Genomic DNA, 21,744 nt, shown 5'->3' with positions numbered 1-21,744 from the left:
CAATATATTTAAAACCAATTTGTGGTTTTTTCTCAAGCTAGATCAATGTGATTTTTAAAAACTAGGAAAAAATAAAATAACTCCATTTACTTTTGGAAGTAGGTCAACAGATTTTGGCCGAAAAGCCAGAATCGTAAAACTGGTGCTTTCCTCCCGATCTCGCTCGTCATTGCAAATGTAGTCACGATACCTCCTATACACAAAATTAAACTCACAGAATTGGGTATACACAAATATAGGCATATGTATGCACGCTCGTATACACGCGCACACGCACTCACACATGCACACAGACACAAATATATACATATTTATATATCATTAAATCCACGTCGGAAGGTGAGTGAAAACCGGGACTTTGAACGAGTACTTTTTTTGTATTCAGTTCACACTGAATACAAAAGAAGTTGACAGAGATTTATATACGAAAACAGAAAGGGGGGCAGGGTTACAGTTTGTTAATCTGGGCAGCATGTCCTTTAAATCTGGTAGAGACTGTGTTCATTGAAGCTACTTCCAGCAGGAATGTTAATCTCCATCCTGGATTATCCCTTGATCCTTTGTCCCTGTCTTCGCTGTTTAAAGAACATGCTGTAACCCCGCCCCCCTTTCTGTCTTTGTATATAAATCTCTGCCAACTTCTTTTGTATTCGGTGTGAACTTGAAAAGGTAGAATAAACTACGAAAATACTTGTTCAAAGTCCCGGTTTTCACTCACCTTCCGACGTGGATTTAGTGATATTCTCAAGTACGCGTTCCTTCGTGCTGCATCGGATATATATATATATATATATATATATATATATATATATATATATATATATATATATATATATATATATATATATATATATATATATATATATATATATATATATATATATATATATATATATATATATATATACATATATATATACAGTATATATATGTATATATATATATATATATATATATATATATATATATATATATATATATATATATATATATATATATATATATATATATATATATATATATATATATATATATATATATATATATATATATATATATATATGTATGCATATGTATATATATACAGTATATATGTATGTATGTATGTATGTATGCGTGAGTGCAAGTAAGCACGTATAAGTGTAGAGATGTACGTATGAAGGCACGTATGTCTCTTCCTTCAGTTAGTTTGGTACTCCCTTTCATTTCCTAACGCAATCGCATGAGCAGTTTTACGCTGATGATTTATCGAAAACTATTGCTTATAGACGATATCGTTTAAAGTTTTTATTGTTCGGAACTTAGATCAATAAGAAGTTTTTAAGGTATTAATGATTTGCAACCAAGATAAAGGAAAAAAGTTTGATCACCTAAATTATAGTTGTCATCAGATACGAAACAACTGGGTACTGGTAGAGAAAGAAATGATTATTGTTGAGGAAATTTTTTCCTTTTGTGTGGGGGGCGGGCGTTAAAAGAGGAACAAGAGATGAATTGGAGGAACAAATGGGAAAGACCCATTCGCTCTTTTTTTGTGTGTGTGGGGGAGGGGGTGGGGGACGAAGTCTGAAAGAATATAAAATCAAAATCGAGATCATAGAAATATCAGTTACTTTTTTTGTTAATATATGGTCTTATAAAGATTTTTATTTGATCGAACTAGTTTCTTATTATTTTCCCTTCAAGGTCCTCCCATGCTACATCGATAAAATCTTAAAGTTTTATGGATTCTGTTTATATATATATATATATATATATATATATATATATATATATATATATATATATATATATATATATATATATATATATATATATATATATATATATAATATATATACATATATATGCATATATATATAGTATATATATGTATTTAAATACTGTATATATATAAATATATATATGCATACACACACACACACATATATATATATATATATGTGTGTGTGTGTGTTTATTTTTCCAAAAGTCTGCAAATTATTTGTATGATAACCTTAGTATTGAAATAATTTAAAAGAAATCTCTAGCGAAAAAAAGTTCTGATAAGAACTTGAAGTTTATTTAATAACTTTGTTTTGATAAACTCTTTATTGAGCTTTCCTTGATTAAGAGATGGTGCAAAATACATTGTTGTTATTAAAAAAAAAATTAAATAAATGTTGAAAAAAACAAAAATCTGTCAAAGGTATTACCTTACTTCTGCCGGCGTCTGCGTATTCTGACGATGACTTTCAAAACTTCTTTCCTCTGAATTTATTTCTGCAGCAATCGGTGAATCAAACCAAACAAATATTAAAAAAAAAGGCCAAAACGGTTGACTGTTTGACCGTCAGGAATACCGTTCTCTAGAGGATTATCGTGTTGTAGGATAATTATTTGACCTTCACATCAGTTCCCGATTGCGTCTTCCTTCCTTGCACGATTCCTCATCAGCGCCTTACCATTTCCATTCCAACTCAGGCCACAGTATGACAGAGCACAGGTAAAACTCGAGGTACTATTGACAAGAGAAACTGATCTAGTGACTAGAGAAGTCCGACTAGAAGAACCGAAAAGCAGTCAAACGACGCCGCCGCGCCGAACACAGCACAACAACTTCCTCCGGCGCGCGTGGCACGCTCACTAACCCAAAAGTCGCGGCACTACGCTGTGACCGTAGGAGCAGTGCCAGCCAGCCCTTCCACCAACTAACCTCTACCTCTCGCGACCGGACCGTGCACTGCCAGCGCTATGACGGCAGTCCCAGCCTCTTAACAGGGACACTCACACTTATACTGGAGGATCAGCAACCACACCTGCGTGGCCCAGGAGCTCCTTACACCTGCGTCAGGAGGGTTTTGGCTACTGTGATCTTCGAGTTTGACCCGACATCGGTGGGAGGTCCTGTCATCGGAAAACGACAGAATTTGCTCAAAGTCTCTTGCCTGGAAGATTTCCAATTTTTTTTTCTAATTAAATATAAGTTAGTTTTGTTATGAACGTTCAAAATAAACATTTATTCAGTAAAAATTTTTTTCAATAAAAATCAAGGTGATATTTACCACCACATGAATTTATTGTATCAAGGATGAAACTGCACCAAAATTAAAAGCCTTTTTCATATACCTACAAAGAAGCTAAATTGGCAGATTTGCTACTTCTCAACACATGCTAAACTAACACTCCAACTTGAATGAGCTGCCATTATCCCTGAGTGTATTGTAACTAAATGGCTTTGCGTACCACACCAATGACAATCACTAACTTTTATGCCATGATAATAATTACTGGATTGCTGTATCTGACTATTTTCCATTCATTGTACTTTGTCTTAACTTGGTTTGCAATTACAATGTATGTTATGTTTGAAAAGCCACGTGGACATTGTGTATATTTGAAGGCTCCACTTCAAGTAGTGTGATCATGGGATTACTACTAACAGCATTTAGATACGCATAGATAATGTTAAAACAAACCTGGGTACTTTATTTTATAATGAAATAGAGATTCATTCACTTGAACATCATCATCTCATATTTTCTTTTTTTACTAACAACACTAATTCAACATTAAAGCTTTCATTTCGCACAGAATACTTCATTTAACATGATGAACTTTCTTCACAAACTAGTTCCAGACCAATCAAAACATTTTCTTTTCAATTTCAGGTCTGCGAGGCACTTGATGACTGCTGGAAGCCTTTAAAGGTAAATTATTTGCTATACGCATGTGGGCAAGGGAAGCATGTCAGCGCCTATGACCTCAACTGGTCAGCTCTGTTAACTTTTTCTCTTCTCATCGGTTAATCTGCTCCTTGTCACGCCACCAGATAGCTGAGGGAAGAAATGTGCTCCATAATGTTCGACTTACGGCTGAGACATACACAAGACTGAAATGGTAATGTGGATTCAATTTATATCCCAAAGGACTTCTAACGGGATCAACGCAAGTCTAAATGATTACCACAGTCACGGTAAGATTCTTCCTCCTTTTTTTTTCTTTTGATTTGAGAGGGTAACTTGAAGCATACTTTTACAGCTTTGCTATAAAGCAAAGAAATTGACAAATGGCGCCTGAAAATTAGGGCAAATTTTACATGAAGTGTATTCATTGATGATAATAGACTATGCTAAAGTGTTTCTCTTGTATTTTTGGAATATTTAGAAAACCATAATTATTTAGCATGCTTAAAAGCAGCTATCCAGTCATATTTCACTTATTGCTGTTTTCATTGGTTATAGACGGATCTTCCGTAGAAAGTATTTTCAAAACATTTTAAGTCGAGAAAAAATTTCCAAAGTTCATCATATTTAGTTCATTAAAGGAAATTACGAATAGACAGATTAGCATAAAGTAATTTCATTGTCATGGTTCACAATTATCAGTCCGTAATGACAAATGGCTAATGTCAGATAGCGTTTTAATTAGTTTCATATAATTACTAAGTAATTATGAATAATTATTACCGAATAACGCTTGCAGTTTCTGTACTTGGTTATAGCGATGGCTTTTCTGCGAAAAAGTACAAGTCAAGAAACTCTGTAGCCATAGCTCACCCAGACGTAAATCAGAATGATAAAAGAAAATCTTTAGGATATTATAGGGAACACAAATGCAGGTATAAAATTCCAAAACAACGACTGAAGCAAAGATGCATACTCCAGACTGAACTGATGTCTGGTAAATGTTGCATTGCTAAGTATATTAAGTTGGCTATGGGCCTCTCACCCGAAATAGCTTTTTTTTCCAGAAGAACCGGAATTATGCAATATTATGTTACCCCATAGGTTTCTTTCAGTCCCGTAGTGCAGCAATTAATGCCCAATCTTTGTCTTTCCGATGCTCTTCAAGGTTGATCCGCATATTTGCCTCCTATTTGTCAGTATGCATGCAAGAGACAATGATGCGTCGATGAACCTTACTTTGGCCCTTAGCTGCAATCCCTTTCATTCCCTTTACTGCATCTCCGCTCATATTCCCTTTCTTCCATGTTACTTCCCATCCTCTCCTAATAATGATTTCATAGCAAAACCGCGAGGTTTTCCTCACATTACACCTTTAAAACCTTTTGACTTCAAATTTCCCTTTCAGCACTGAATGACCTCATAAGCCCCAAGGCTAATCCTTTGGACTAAATTTTATATTCAATTCCATTTCCTTCTGACGGTAAATTAATTATACCCAAGACAACCTTGGCAATGGATGTGTCCAAACTTGAGCAAAATGATTTTAGCGCTTTTATATAAAATCATATTAGCCCCATTCACAGTTCTTTTTTTTTCAAGTGAGAGATAATAGCGTTGTTGTTCATGATTTTTTGTGAGTCTATACCCATCCGGACTGGCGTTCCACAGGTTAATGTCCTAAATACCTTTGAAGCTTATTGTCTACCCTAGTGATACTATAATCTTTTTCTAGAAGTAAAATAACAGTGTACCGTGAAAACGATAAAAGTTTCATTCAAGTTATCCGCTCCTCAGTACAATAAATGAAGTTGCTACTAGTATTAATAGATATCGGGAAAGGATAATAGGGTATTGTATTCTTTGGGTCAGGAGGTAATTCCAGCAAACTCGAGGATAGTTTAGCCCAGTGGTTCTCAGCCACTCTAAAATTCCCCTAAAGAGGAAATTTCAGTTTCAGGGGCAAAATTGTAATCACAGATTGGCAGGCTCAAACTGACTCTAAGACCACACAAAACGCAGCATGCATCGGTCCGTGCTACTGAGAAGTCATGCTGGGCTTTTTCTCCGCTAGCTTGTGTGTTCGTGTTAGTATTTTGTTGCATATTATTTGTAATGCACCTTTTGAGGCAGACAATTTTGGAAAGGGGGGCTGGGGGGGAATGACATTCTGACATATGGTGAAAGGGCGCATGGGCCAAAAAATGGTGCGAGATTGGCTAATCATAGCCAATCACGAACCATTTCACTTAGGATAGATAACATTACACTTGATGATTCTGTATATTTAAAATTTGTTTGGATTAAATATCTTTTTTTATAGTACTCGAAATGTCATTCAGTGCTTCCTATGAGGCTACTGCTCGAAGTATAGAAGAAACAGCTATACTACCTGGGAACGCCATAAACATTTTAGTTTTAATTTGTTGGTTGATTTGTCTCTTTCGTAATTACTTTGTCATTTTCTTCAGTCCAAGTTCTCTGTCACATATACCTTCCAGTTTAATTATAGTTTATTATGCATTTTTATATATATATATATATATATATATATATATATATATATATATATATATATATATATATATATATAGAAATCATCAACACACAATCACGTGTGGAACAGAAATAAATTTCTGACTCACGTCGGGATCGAACCCAGGTCTCTCAGGTGGAAAGCAAGGGCCCAGTGGATAACGCCCTTGCTTTCCACCTGAGAGACCTGGGTCTGATCCTGACGTGAGTCAGAAATTATATATATATATATATATATATATATATATATATATATGTATATATATATATATGTATATATGTATATATATATATATATATATATATATATATATATATATATATATATATATATATATATATATAGAGAGAGAGAGAGAGAGAGAGAGAGAGAGAGAGAGAGAGAGAGAGAGGTGTGTATGTATGTATATATATATGTGCGTGTGTGTGTGTGTGTGGTAACGAGAAAGGGAAAGAGAAAAAAAAGAGCAAGCGACTGAACTGCACATAAAAATTCAATATTTACGTATATTCTAGGGAGAGAGAGAGAGAGAGAGAGAGAGAGAGAGAGAGAGAGAGAGAGAGAGAGAGAGAGTTCTCAGTGTTTTCCAAGCAAAGTGATATTTAATAGACATAACAGACCAATCCACAGCAGATAGAACAGCTAACGACGATAGTAAATCATTTGTAATCGGGACGAAATCGAGATTTGGCTGAAAGCAGGACCCACTGTTGTAGGGTGAGGTCCCGGAAGTTGTCAGAGATGGATAAAGTCGTTTGTGATCGGCGGTATCCTTTGAATGGAGGCTGAGGCGGTGAACAAAGTAACTGAAATTAACTTGAAGACGAAGAAGAAAACAAGTAAAAAAGGCGCCGAAGTTTCTTCGGCGCAATCGAGTTTTTTGTACAGCACATAATGCTGTATGAAACGCTCACCCACGGCCCATGAAACTCTCTGCCGCGGCCCATGAAACTTTCAACCAAGGCCCGGCGGTGGCCTGTTATTGGCACCTATAGCGGTGCCAGACGCACGATCATGACTAACTTTAACCTTAAATACAATAAAAACTACCGAGGCTAGAGGGCTGCAACTTGGTATGTTTGATGATTGGAGGGTGGATGATCAACATACCAATTTACAACCCTCTAGCCTCAGTAGTTTTTAAGATCTGAGGGCGGACAGAAAAAGTGCGGACGGGCAGACAAATAGCCATCTCAGTAGTTTTCTTTTCTAGAAAACTAAAAACTTGCATGAATCAAATCGAAGCCTGACTGCCCCAGAACTGAAAGACCAGAAGATGAAGACGAAGGAAAAACAATGGGAATAACAAAGGACCTTCTTGCTTTCTTTTTAGGAACTTTTAATAAATTGCTCTTCTTTGAAGGAGGACACAAGAACCGAGTGCTTCTGTCAGCACAGCTTCCAATAAGAAATGAAGAGTTTTTGATCTGCCTTTTTCTTATTTCGTGTTCCTGGAATCTTATAACTTTTTTATGTTTAAAAGGAACGCCTGTCTTTGTCTCCTAGATTCCATTCTTTCTATTTGTTTGCTAAATTTTTCCATCTGAACCGTTTATAGTTATATCTATTTTTATATCTCATAATTAGCCTTATTTTTTTATTTCTCACGTGTTTTTTGCTTTTCGCAATCATTTTCTAAAATAAATGAAAAGTGTCTGGTTAATACTTCAAGGAATAAATTTCGCGACGTACATGTAGAAAGACAGATAAAGAGAAAGATGATGTATATATATTTATATATATATATATATATATATATATATATATATATATATATAATTTATATATATATATATATATATATATATATATATATATATATATATATATAAACACATATATATATATATATATATATATATATATATATATATATAAATTTATATATATATATATATATATATATATATATATATATATATATATATATATATATACATACATATATATATATATATATATTTGTATATATATAGTTATATATATATGTGTGTGTATATATATATATATATATATATATATATATATATATATATATATATATATATATATATATATATATATATTTATACATGTGTGCGTAGGCTATGTGTATGTGTGTGAATGTGTGTGTGTGCGTGTGTGTATGTGAGAGTGTGTAGATGTGTATCTCAACGATTATCCGCTCTTCTGTTAACTTACACAACATCAGCTGCTCCATATACTTGCACAGAGCGCTCACCATCAGCAAATTTCGGTAACTGACTACACCGTTATAAAATAATTTTTAAGAACAATTAGCAGTCTAAGGTTTTGAACAGCAGCTCATTCGAGGCTGGGCATTACTTAAGTACTACTTAATTATTGTATGACAGAATATGATTAAATAATCTTTTATTTCTGAGGCACCATTCCTAAAGCCCTCGGACATTTGGTACATTTTTCTTTACCGACCAAGCACAAGTAGGTACAGGTTACCTAGACGAGCAGACAGGCAATTTACACTTAGGGAAGCCACTGGTGAGGTGTGCTTTCCAAAAGGGCTTCAGTCATTTGCCTTCTTCTCTGGCTGGCTTCACACTTTTCAAAATTGTTAGAGTACTGTTATTAGGAAGTCACTGTCAGGCCTCATAGTGAAGTACAATACAGCTTTGCTTATTTTACATCCTGCAGTATCCTGCTGATCACTGTCCTTGCCATGTAGTGGCTTGAACTTAGGCAAAAATGCGTTCATGCGTTTAGTCTGAGAGTTACTGTAAAGTCAGATTCACTTTGACTGGTTATCTCTGGTCATGGGACATGACCTTACTGTCTTGAAGTTGGTTCATTTGTTACAAAATGGCTGATGATTCACTATCTGATAACTTCCTTCTTTCATCTGAATGTCTTATTTGCAACGTCTAGGACTCCACCTGGCTAACAGGATTGATTACGATGCCTCTCTCCAGATGAGCATATTTTCACTGGTGACATCCTGCTCTCATAGTCTAGACTAGAACATTACGCTTTAAGAAGAACTGATGAGAGAAGGAGAGATGTGTCTTTGGTTACTTGTGAGCTAGACAATGAATTTCATTGCTCGTCTACAGTCTTAAAAAAACTACTAAAATGCTGAAGACCCTTGGGTATAGATTAAGACTAGGTTCTGGCTATTCTCCAACATTCTCATTTGATAAAGCTCTCTTCTACTCTGAACATTTTATGTTAAGTTTAACATTAGCATCTGTTAAAATGTCATAGTCAGAATAAAAATTAAATGCAAAGTTAGAAAGCTCAAAGCAAATAATGGTAATATCAATGTCAGTATTAACTATAAGTTAATAATCATATTTATTAAGTTAGATTTCAGCAAAATATAAATGAAAAAAAATGATCAGGAATTTAAAAAGTTGAATTACGTCGGGAATGTGGATGCAGAAATATGTAAGCACGTAAGTGCATTGTACTTAATATGCATTTGAGTCTGTGGTAAAATCTGTGCAAATACATCTGTTTTCTTCTGTTTAATAAAACTGTATGCTTTTCATCCACATAATTACTTCTCACTCTCGCGCGCACAACGCATATTGATTTGATGCAACAAAGTCACACAATAATATGAATCCCTTTAATCGTCAATCGCTCATTTACCGACTATCAGTACCTGTCCTGAGGTTATGACACTAACCTCACCACAGTCCTCTAGAATGGAACCAATTCCCTAATCTTTAAATTATAAGGAATTTCCACGTTACTGAACAGAAAGGAAACATATCAATATATATCACCAGAATTTTACAATTGGATAACAAATTAAAGAACTGTAAAGGTCTATCACACTGGATTAATAACGGATTATTCTAAAGCATGGATAACGGAGGGAGTCCAGTGGCGAAGGGAGTCCTTTGAAACTGGACAATGCTTGAGGTACCCGAAAAATCTGGAATTACCTGGAGAAATAAGGCAGAGTGATAAGGGAACACTGTACTGTAGCTGCAAATTAAGAAGTCCATGAGACTTGATAAAATCAGTTGCCTAGCTTGGTAATGACGGGACACCAAGGCCAAAAATAAAGAGCACGGCCAGTCAAATATTAGTAAGAAACGATGACTGGTGCAGAGGATTTCTTGAGTCACTTTTAATCTCTTCAAAATAAACTTTGTTCACTCGAACACTGACAGAAATTCACCCTTTATAACGTTCCGAGGACACATTAATGAGCAAATATCAAATAAAGCCTACTTGGAGTCACTGCGAGTGAAGGCCGTTGCAATATTCAACTCTCATTGGCTTTATAAGAACTACAGCAAATAATTACATAAACAGTACTTCACATACAACGACAATCAGTAATTTGTTCATATTCCGTGTAAGAAAAGAGGAAACCTTAACTTACACAAGATTACTTTCCGTAGTTCAGTGATGAGCTGTTTTTCTGTTATTCCTTAATTTAATCTATTTTAAAGCTTTGTATCCATCTCTCCTACTTTTTCCTGACAGTAACTGAAATTCAGGCATCTTATTTCACTAAATAATTTGTAGGAGTTCAGTTACAATAAGGTGAAGCTTTGGTTTTTGTTTATATTGTAACTGAAGTTTCATTCGAGAATACTCATGAAAGAAAATATTATTATAATTACCTGTGAAAGATTTTTTTTTTGTAAAATGTTAAAACAGTGTGTAATTCACTTTAAAATCTCGTATAGAAAATAGCCAAATTGAAATGAAAAAATGGAAGACGACGATCCGTATGGAGTATTTTAGGGGGGAAAAACAAGAAAACGTTCGTTTGATAACGATAAAAATATGACGACATCAAATCACAGTCAGACACTGACACAAAAAAGGAAACGAGAAAGCTGCAAATAATGAACCGGCAATATTTTCGTAAATCAATCTAAAACAAAAAGAGTTCAGATGTTCAGGAAGATACCCGCGTAATACACGACCCCTAAAATAATGTGACAAATATTTCTCAGATCTGGAAGAAAATTGACATGAAATGTAAAAATTGAAAAATGGAAAGTAACATTCAAAAACTGTGGTAACCAAGGTTACGCGCACTTTCTCTCTCTCTCTCTCTCTCTCTCTCTCTCTCTCTCTCTCTCTCTCTCTCTCTCTCTCTCACACACACACACACACACACACACACACACACACACATGCGCGCGCGCGCGCGCGCTCCCTGCCAAACTAATCAATCATTGTGGATTTGGTATTAGCAGCCAAATTAGGTCATAATTCACACCAAGGAGAGATTTCAAACATGAATGATTATCCTGTTCAACAGTTAAAGTGTTTTAACGTTGCTGGAAATTCAAGAAGAAGAAGAAGAAGAAGAAGAAGAAGAAGAAGAAGAAGAAGAAGAAGAAGAAGAAGAAAGAAAGAAAGAAAGAAAGTTGTAACATTTGTTATAAGGAAAAATTATTTATCGGATGCAAATCCCACCTACATTAGAATAATTAAACATCGAGAAAAAAAAAGAGAAACCACTTTAACAACAAAAGGAAATGTGTCCCCCTCAACACGTAACAGATTATTATGTTTTTCTAACGTAATCTATCCGTACAAAAGCGACATTATCTTAATACAGTTTTGTTGTGTTCTTTTAACAAAACTTTTAACAATAATGGTCTAGTCTATCGATACAGGTGTTAATAAATACGGGATATAGCCATAACCACAATCATATTCTTAATTCTGATAGGCAGACAATCTTGGAAAAAAGGACTATTGATAAACGGGTAAAAAAAAAAAAAAATCAAAAGGCACTGATAATGATTGACTTGGTCAACAATTTCTTCATGCACTTTCCACCGTCTCATGTTACTGACCATAATGAGTTATTCTTGGAAAGGATACCACTCAAGGCCGAACAGGCTATTAAAATAACAGACCACATTCTTCTGAAGGGAGCTGAGGAACGGTATTGTTCCCTGAGAACTAGACTGATTGCTGCTAATTCTAAGAAAAAGTTATTTAGAAAGAGAGCGAAAAATTGAATTTTTTTTTATTTCTCCATTATTGATCGCTGATACTTCATGGTTTACCGTAAGTTTGTGTGTCATAAAGTATTCGCTTTTACGAGCCACTGAAATGTGAAATAGTCTGCAAACAACAAATAATGCGTTCTTACTAAGAAAATGGCTATTTTGAATACATTAGTTACTACCGCATACAACGACATATATTTAATATAATCCCCTGCGTATTCTATGTAACTACTGTTGAATGCAGCAGGTGCAAGTGATATTACTTTACAATACCTCTAAGATGATGCCTAATGGATAAAAGGCTACAGTTAATAATTGCCAGGGGCATAGTATACTACAAGTATTTCATGATGTAAAGAATCTGTTTATGCCAAGACTTAGAGTGCTATCACACTAACCAAGTACACAGGAAGCATACACAAGTCAATCACTTTGATCTTTTAGTTATCAGTTCACGAACAGGATACGTCGATTACAAAAGCAAGAGAGAGGAAAAATAAATCAACAACAAAAGACTTACCCGAAAACAAAGATATCTACTGAAGATAGCTGAACGTTTTCAGGACACTGAATGAGGCGATGAAGATGCTAACGTTAACTTGTGCCAGTACGCGTTCTCTCTACAAGCGCCTGAGGGAATAACAGAAACTGGAGCGACGGCAGAATGCCTAGTTTGGAAAGGCACTGCAAATGTACAGACATTCTGCAGAAAGGAACACATTCAGGAATAACGAATGAAAGAAAAGGGCGAAATAAATCAAATGTTTTTCCTTCTGCCGTTTGTCGTTTTCTATTCTTTTCAAGCTTTCTTCTTTCTCTTTTTCAGTTCCCCTTGAGTCACTAGTTTCCCCTCTGGCATTTATAATTTATTGTTAATTGATATGACAGTATCATTGCCGATGCTGGAAATATTTTAGCATTCATGCCACGGTACTGATGATAATAAAGGGAACATTACCTACGTTAAGTCACACAGTCAGTGTACACTCACTTATTCAGTGCTGTAGATTTGTTCCTCTTAGAAAGTGATATTTATTGAATTCCACGAAAAGGAATGATTTATCATTGAGCACACGCATACACACACAAACACATAATCATATACTCCACATACACACACATGAATGTATATATGTACGTGTATGTATATATATATATATATATATATATATATATATATATATATATATATATATATATATATATATATATATATATATATATATATATATATATATATATATATATATATATATATATATATATATATATATATATATATAATATTGAACATCTGCATGTGTATGGGGTGGGCATGTGGGTGAGTATGTGCGAGCATATGTGGATTTCTTTTGGTACTTAAATCTGTCTCCTTCACCTGTCAACATCTCTCTCTCTCTCTCTCTCTCTCTCTCTCTCTCTCTCTCTCTCTCTCTCTCTCTCTCTCTCTCTTCATTAAGGCAATGTGTTTGTATGTCTAGACAATGAATTAAGAATTCCAACAGATTAAGATATAGCTTTTCAATGTTAGTCAGGGCAGAGGAACAACTAATCATCAACGAGAGTTTTATGTAATTTATTCGCAAAATGCCTTGCTAAGTTCGGTAACTTTTCTCATTATTATCCGTGAGGAACTAATTTATTACCACTGGGAAAGTAAGAGTTATCACTTTCCAATATGGCGTTATCAAGGACGAATCCAATCTTTCTTTCGAGTTTGGATCATAAGTGTTGGTGAAGAGATAAAAGTGGAATTAGGGCCAGAATTATTGCACAATTTGGGTTAAAGGCCTAAAACTTGGATCCTATGAGCAATTGCTCATACTGATTATTTTAGATGTGAAGAAACCTGATCAGTAGTTCCCTGGTGTCTGTCATTCAGTGTTTTTCAAAATGGCTTCCCAGGTCATATGCACAACTAAATCCTTTGAACTGTCTTTCACACAAGCATGATTTTGAGAATTCAATTTATAGATTTAAAGCGTGCAACATCACTATGGAAAACCCTTTTGTTACAATATGTCTAATTATACGTATATAAATACGCACACATTAGTTCTATATGTGTGTGTATATATATATATATATATATATATATATATATATATATATATATATATATATATATATATATATATATATATATTACTAAAAGGATCTCATTCAAACTGGATGGTATCTAATGGAGTATTTATTCAGAAAAAGTTACACGCTTTCTTGGACAAACAGTCCACATTATCAAGTATCCGTACAGTGAGCAGACGCGTAGTCCAGCTGTATTTATATCTGTGTGCTGGGTACTTTTAATCCTATAATCGCCTAGCTCCTCCTGTGTGACCCCCACCCCCTCGTGATCTTGGCCTTCCTCTGCCCCCTTCTTCTTCCAGGTGTCCGTTTTCCGTGCGTTCTCTTGCGTTTTTCCTTCGTTTCCTTGCTACAGTGGAGTATACGATTTTTGTAGATATGCTGTCTTCAAAGCCGTTTCCGGTGCTACCTGCCACTGTGTTGTTGGCGCATGTTATGAGGGCGTTCTCTACAACCAGTCTGGCCGTTTTGTTGGTGTTCCTGTACAGAAAACTCATATTTTCCCAGTCTATTTTTTGATCATTTTCCCAACAGTGTTTGGCAACTGCCGACGTCTGATTATAATGCCTTATGTTCTGCAGGTGTTGTTTGCTTCGTTCTTTACATGATTTGCCAGTTTCGCCATAGTACCCTTCTTCACAGTCTAGACACGCTGCCATATATACCCCACCTCTAATCTCTTAGGGTAGCCTAGTCTCCTAAAACTCTCCCTCAGGTAATCCAGCTCTTCGTCTAAAAATTCGGGACTGCAAATCCTATAAGCCCTGATGGCCAACCCTGTCATTACTCCTATTTTTATTTCTTTCCTATGACTGGAGAACCTATGTATGTATGAATTGGTGTGTGCTTCTTCCTATATACCTTGAATTTTAAATTTTCCCCTTCCCTCTTGATCAGGACATCCAAGAAAGGAATTTCTTCCTCCTTCTCTTCTTCTACTGTGAACTTGATGTGTTCATTTAGTTTATTTATGTTTTCTAGAAACTTGTGTAGATCTTCCCTTTCTCCCTTGTAAATAATCAAGATGTCATCCACGTATCTTACCCATTTTACGGTATTTAAGTTCCCTTTATTTACTTTGCCCACCTCTTCCTTTTCAAACCATTCCATAAAGATATTAGCTAGAATTGATGAAAGACTCGAACCCATGGACACGCCATTTTTTTGTATATAATGGTTTTCGCCTCACTTGAAAACATTAACGCTGAGGGCCGCTGTTAGCAGTTTTATTAAAACGTCATGATCTATGTCGCATGTATAAACCCCCTCCTCCATATTCTTTTTTATTACTTCCATCGTCGTCTTGACTGGTACGTTAGTGAACAGGGAAGTTACATCCACACTTGCAAATTTACAGTCTTTTACGTCAATTCTGGATAATTCATCTTTCAGGTTCATGTTATGTTTTAAATGCCCTTCGGATATTAAGCCCACCCATTTTCCCATTATGTTGGAAAGAAATTTCTCCAGCCTCCTCTGCAGTGATCTCGTCGATGCCACGATCGGTCTTAGTGGGCACCCTTCCTTGTGGATCTTAGGACTACCATAAATATATGGGATCTCTGGACTTTCCACTGATTTTACTCTATGTTCTAATTCTTTTCTCTTAGTTTTGTCGTGGATTTTTGTCAACGCTTCCCTTACTTTTTTGTTAAAATTGCATTGTACCCCCCCAGTGTCCGGTTTTTTTTGTTGCAAGCCTCATATGTGTTTTCATCGTTTAGCAATTGTTCTAACTTGTTCTCGTAATCTATGGCATCCATTACTACAACCGCCCCCGCTTTGTCTGCCTTACAAATCTTTATGTCCTTGTATTTTCCTAATCTATCAAGGGCCTTACGTAACCTCTCCGGAAACACGAATCTGTTCTACCTAATCCCCGCCCACATGGCCCCCCTGCAAAAAGCTGCTTCATCCCCATTTTTGTTCTTATCTAGTTCCCTTAAGCTTCTACACATTTCAATGAAATCGTGACTTTCGCTCCCCATGCAAAAATTAAGGCCATATCCTAACACCAGCACTTCATCCCTACTTAGGAGTCTCTTGGAAATGTTCTTGACTAAATCAAAGTTCGCTTCTTTTACCGACCCCGACCTATCGAAAATGGCAACGAGTCTATTCTCGTGTAGCTGAGAACTACGTCAGGCACATACCTTTACATAACCGGCAATTCCTTTGAAAACGTTTTCTAAGCTGGGGCCTCCGTATTTCTCCGTCAGTTCTCTCCTAATTGTTCTGCTTTTCATCCTTAATTCTTCCAGTTCGATCTTTTTCCTCCTGATGTCTTCCCTCATGATCTCTTCTACAAAACCAGGAAACGGATGTTCATCGGTGTCTCTCTCTCGTATCTTATCCAGCGATTTCGGTGCCACACAGTCTGCTACGCAATTCTTAAGGAACCGGATTTTGTTGTCTGTCACCGTGTGTGTGTGTGTGTGTGTGTGTGTGGAACGAAGTGTGCGTATTTACATATGTATAACTAGATATATTGTAACAAAAGGGTTTTCCAAAGTGATGTTGCATGCTTTAAATCTACGAATTGAATTCTCAAAATCATACTTATATGAAAGACAGCTTATATATATACAGTATATATATACTGTATATATATACATATATATACATACAAACATACACTTGCATGTTTGCACGCGTATTCGTAATAACCACAGTGAATTCTTCTCATCTTCCTGAGAGGAACATTTTTTTTTTATTTTAGATATTTGAATGGGCATTTGCTAGTTGCACGAATGAATCAGTGACACCTGGAAATACGGTGCATGTGCGCCATGTTGTGCGTTGCTTATCCTTGCGAAGGAGGTGGTGTAATCCCCCAGTATTTGCACAGAACATTGCTGATATATACTCGATGTTTTGATGGACCCAGTACAGTAGCAGTTTCATGTGACACAATATATCTATGATGTTCACTAGGTAATTATGCAGGTTTGACATAATAAGAACCACCATATCTGTGTCCCATGTCCCTTCCATGATAGTTTTGTACGTTATGTGCAAAATCCAAAAGCTACAGTATTATTCTCGCGTCTGCTTCCCGGTGTGAGCAAGATTCAGCGAGATATTGTTATCCCTCACTGATGATAAAAATACCATTCACCATTCTAAGGCGCCAAGTAACTGGCAAAAACAGTCATCGTGTCAATAAGAACAAAATGCAGCTTTCACGTGCTGTCAGAAGGAAATAAAAACACTGATAATTTTTGCCAATTACTTGCCACCCTAGAATAAATATCAGTTCGCCACCTGATTCTATCTTTCTTGATATATTATTGCGATCTTTAACTGTGGGCTGTAAAAATCCCGCACAACATCAAGATTGTGCGCAAGATTAATTATAAAAGGAACACTGTCTTGGTATTGGCTTCAAGAGTCTGGGAGGTTTCTGTTGAAAGCACTTAAACTATGACTACTCTTCTCAAACCTAGGGCAGTCACTTTGAGACTGATGCCCATAGTTCAGCGAAAGATTCAAGGTCGGTGAGCGTATCTGCTTGCTTGCCAAATTTCATGTCACTATGGCTGGTTTACATGCTTGAAGCAGCCTTCAAGACTTTCCTCCTTTGTATGGCTAGTAATATGTACTGTAATCAGGGAAACAGTGTGCAGTCTTCCTTCGCGGCTCCCACCACAGATTTCTGACTTTTGTTGTGTGGAAAAAATGGATTGTATTCTTCTTGAGTGGATCTCCAATTACTTTTATTCTATCGGCAAATATTTCTCCAATGAACATTTGTTCATGCCCAGTGCATGCAAGATGTTTATTCCATTATAAGAGGTAATATTAGTCTTACCTTTGGTTTTTACAGAAAAAGTACATAGAGTGCATATTTTAGTGTTTAGAATACGTTTATTGACTTAAGATTTATACATTAAGAGACCAAGGTGTTGGATCTAGAATGCATAATTGAATGATGCGTATAAAAATTCATGTAAAATTGCGGGCTATTTTGAAAAATCACAAAACACTACGAGGGTGCCCTGCTGACCTGGATACACATAAAAACATTCTTATTCATTCCAGTAAAGTAACCAAAACTGATTATGAATATCAATTCCGTGGACATTTTAAATTAAATTAGAACATAAGAGATGTAACCACATTTCGTCAGTTTTATCTAAGACCTTATTTGCATATTACAGGTCGCGTCAAGTCAGTTGTTCCAGGGGCTTAAAGCAAATGATTCATATTCAGAAGTATTCTGTATGACTGAAGGGTAAATCACTGTGTTCTGTGGCTTACTATGAAAGTTCAGTATCCTCTGGTTCATTCCGTAAGAGTGCCCGCGCATCGAAATAATAATAATAATAATAATAATAATAATAATAATAATAATAATAATAATAATAATAATAATAATAATAACAGCCATTCGCATAGAAAAATATTATAAGATAGGCCTATAAAGATACACTGATTGCGGACAAAAAACTTATTAGCATCAAGGGGGTATCTATTATATTTTATGTTGCGTTTCTTTCTGCCAGTATTTAGCGGAAATTGCAACAATCGTGTTATAATTGCTTTTCGAGATATTTCGTTCTATTCAGGATAACAAGTAGGTGATTGAATAACTGCTGTCAACAGTTTGAACTGCCATTGTTTCGCAATTAGCGGGTGATTACAGTATTTACGTAGCCTGTGAGTTCTAACAAAAACAAATTAACAAAATCTAGTTTTTAATCTCTTCTCTGGTTTCGGGAGGTTAGGGGCCAGAGGGAATCTGAAGGGGTTAGCCTTGGTTTAAGCATTTCAATGTGGTAAAATACCAGTGCTCATTCTAGTGTACTATCTAAGGTTGCCTCTTGTTGGAAAAGACGTTACTATCTTTTTCAATATATATTGCAAGACTAAAAATTGTTAGAACAGACTTTCAGAGCTATTTGCTCCTTTCCTATGGGTAAAAATGGATTAAGGCCTCGTTTTGAGCGTGCAAAATATGCACCGCTTTCCCAGCACCTGCCTCTCCACTCCCACCACTGTCCTATCTCCCCCAACAATTAATCAATCCCCTCCTGCTCTTCATAGGTAAATTGTAGGTAAACAAGCAACTCCTCCCCGCGCCCCCTCCGCCGCAATTGTCCATCCCAGCCGCACCATCCCGGCCATTCCCTCCCATACCTTTGTCCTGCTCCAACACGTGGTTTCCTTTCCATCCCTTCCGCTACGCAAGCCCCGTCCTCACATCTCCTTTGCCCCCATTCGTTTTCTTTTTACACCTTTTTCCTCCGCGTTTCCATTTCCACCCCTCCAGTTTCTCCATCCTTCTTCTTTACCCTTTCTCTTTCCCCACCGCCATTCATCCCTAATCGTTCATCACACCTACTTACGTGAAGCGGCAATTTAAAATAAACCAGTCACATCACTCCTTTCAAACCAGTCAATCACAATGTTACACGAAGCATTTCCTGATTGGTTCTGTGGCATAATTTAATGTGGTCACGGTCGTCCGATTGCAGTCGGCACTCATCATAGGCGGCCTATTCTGGCAAATTTTCCTTTTCTGATAATTCACATAATTTTAGAATAGGATTATCAGCTCTACCAGTGAAATGAGAAGTTATTAAAGGATTAAAAAAACTAGAATTTTGGGAAATAAAGTCTTATGAAATTTTTGAATTTCATATCTAATACAGACTTGGGTCACCAAATATATGATATTTGAAGAAGGTACTTTTATCACTAAAGTAAGAATCTTTAAGACACGTTAAAATTATTTTAGGAATGGTATAATAATAAAATCTCGTTTTCGAAATTCATTTACAGATTGCGGTGACGAACGTGCAATAACTTTCATGATCTTTATTTCATCTTGCCTGTAGTTGAGAACTAGAAAATATCAGCTATATTTTACGATGTTCATATTATGTTTCAGTGTAAAAACAAAATGGCTGACTTAGGTTTTGAAGAATTGCTTCCTACTGATAATGGCTAGAGTGTAATACTAAATTATTTCTCACCAGTGAAACGTATACTTGCTTGTAAAACCTAATTTTGCTGCCATTTTTATATCATCTGAAATTGTAATTCAGTAACACAGCAGAAAAATTATTATGAAATATTTATAAAATGACAGATTATTTTACTTCGGTACTTCTCAGTTGGCTGTGTGACGTCGCTCACTAGATGCGAAGTTCTTTGACTATAGAAAAGGTCAGTGGAAATTTAGTAACTATATATATTCATCTTTTATATATTCCATAAGATAAGCTTTTTCTAAGGTTTTCGTCCTCACAAGCTTATATAATCGTCTAATAACAGCTTATCGTTACTAATTTCTATATTAAGGTGTTGGACCATTGACATTATGTGAGTGAATGTGAAAAGTAATATAACTGGTTTTAAATAGATATGTCAGTTTTGTATCATTGGTTTATGTAACTCACGGAGGTGAATTTTTATTCAGCTTCGGTAGTTAATGTGCTAAAAAAAATTGATAATGATGACGATAATGATTATCTCCCCCTTTTTTTAGAATTTTCGAAAAGACTGAATATGATGAAACTTGTCAAAAACGGAATAAGACCAGAAACTTATTTCGATATTAACCCACTCTCATCTGATGGCAACCAGCGAGAATTTTTTGCGAATTTGTTGTGTATCATGAAATGATAAACAAGAGCATAAAGTGCACAAAACTTTAACATGTTAAAGTACTACATGGGTTTAAAAAGAGGCTAAAATAAATAAACGTTGAAATGTTTTAAAAGTTACCTATGCACCGAAAACTTTAAAGTACTGAGACACAAATCGTATATCTGAAAAAGAAGGACCGTAAGACAGTTTTCTAGGGCCGACATTTTATGTAAATCCACTGTCGAACTATTATGAAGAAACAAAAGACAGGAAGTGTAAAGTTTTGGCGGCTACTACGCTTTACGAACCGAAAATAAAGCGCAAAATAAGGAAATTAACGCAGAATGCATATTGATAAGGTCGAAAAGAATGATAAAAACAGCTTGACAGCAAAATTAGGTAATACAAAAGTGTAAACAGTAAAGAAAGAAAGATACTTAGGTATCCTGGTCAAGGGTCACAGTGCTTCGCATGGAATACCGAATTATTTACTAAGGATTCTACAGTTTTGATTAACGTAACATCTAAATTCATGATCAGTGTATCTTCCCTGGGTAGGATAACGCAAATCCCAATTGCACTTCATTAGCTACTTATTAAATAAGAGACGAATATAAGATTTCTGTATTAAGCAAGCTGCGATAAGGACTCCCGTACCGAACTTTGTAAGAGAAGGAAAAATCCTAGAGAAATACCCAACAGGAAACATTCATACTCGTAAGAGAATATGCAAATTAGATTAAATGAGCTAAGATGTTAAAAAGGTGCTTTGAATAAAGGATAAGTAACAGGCTAGAGACATTTAAAAATTCTTTGAAAAATATCCGTTTAAAATCAGTTATGATATATAAGAAAAGGTTATTCAAGATTACTATAAACTACCTGACAAATAAATGGAGCCCACTAAATGGAC

The 21,744-nt window shown here is 35.5% G+C and overlaps 1 protein-coding gene and 1 long non-coding RNA gene across 3 annotated transcripts in view; one reads left to right on the top strand and one right to left on the bottom strand.

Moving 5' to 3' along the window:
• LOC136843197 (metabotropic glutamate receptor 5-like) overlaps positions 1 to 2,748 on the bottom strand; it is a 549,708-nt gene extending 546,960 nt beyond the window's left edge. For both annotated transcript variants that reach the window (XM_067111270.1, XM_067111272.1), the window contains exon 1: positions 2,196 to 2,748. The gene's annotated coding sequence lies outside the window, so the exon portion shown is untranslated. The remainder of the gene's footprint in view (positions 1 to 2,195) is intronic.
• The window catches only part of LOC136843199 (uncharacterized), a 114,179-nt gene that overhangs the window by 22,667 nt on the left and 69,768 nt on the right, over positions 1 to 21,744 (top strand). The window contains exon 3 of the long non-coding RNA XR_010854477.1: positions 3,651 to 3,955. This is a non-coding gene — a long non-coding RNA (uncharacterized lncRNA). The remainder of the gene's footprint in view (positions 1 to 3,650; positions 3,956 to 21,744) is intronic.

Source organism: Macrobrachium rosenbergii, chromosome 11, assembly GCF_040412425.1.
Source record: "Macrobrachium rosenbergii isolate ZJJX-2024 chromosome 11, ASM4041242v1, whole genome shotgun sequence".
NCBI lineage: Eukaryota > Metazoa > Arthropoda > Malacostraca > Decapoda > Palaemonidae > Macrobrachium > Macrobrachium rosenbergii.
The sequence above is the reverse complement of the archived record's forward strand: the minus strand, read 5'-3'. Positions and strand labels throughout refer to the sequence as shown.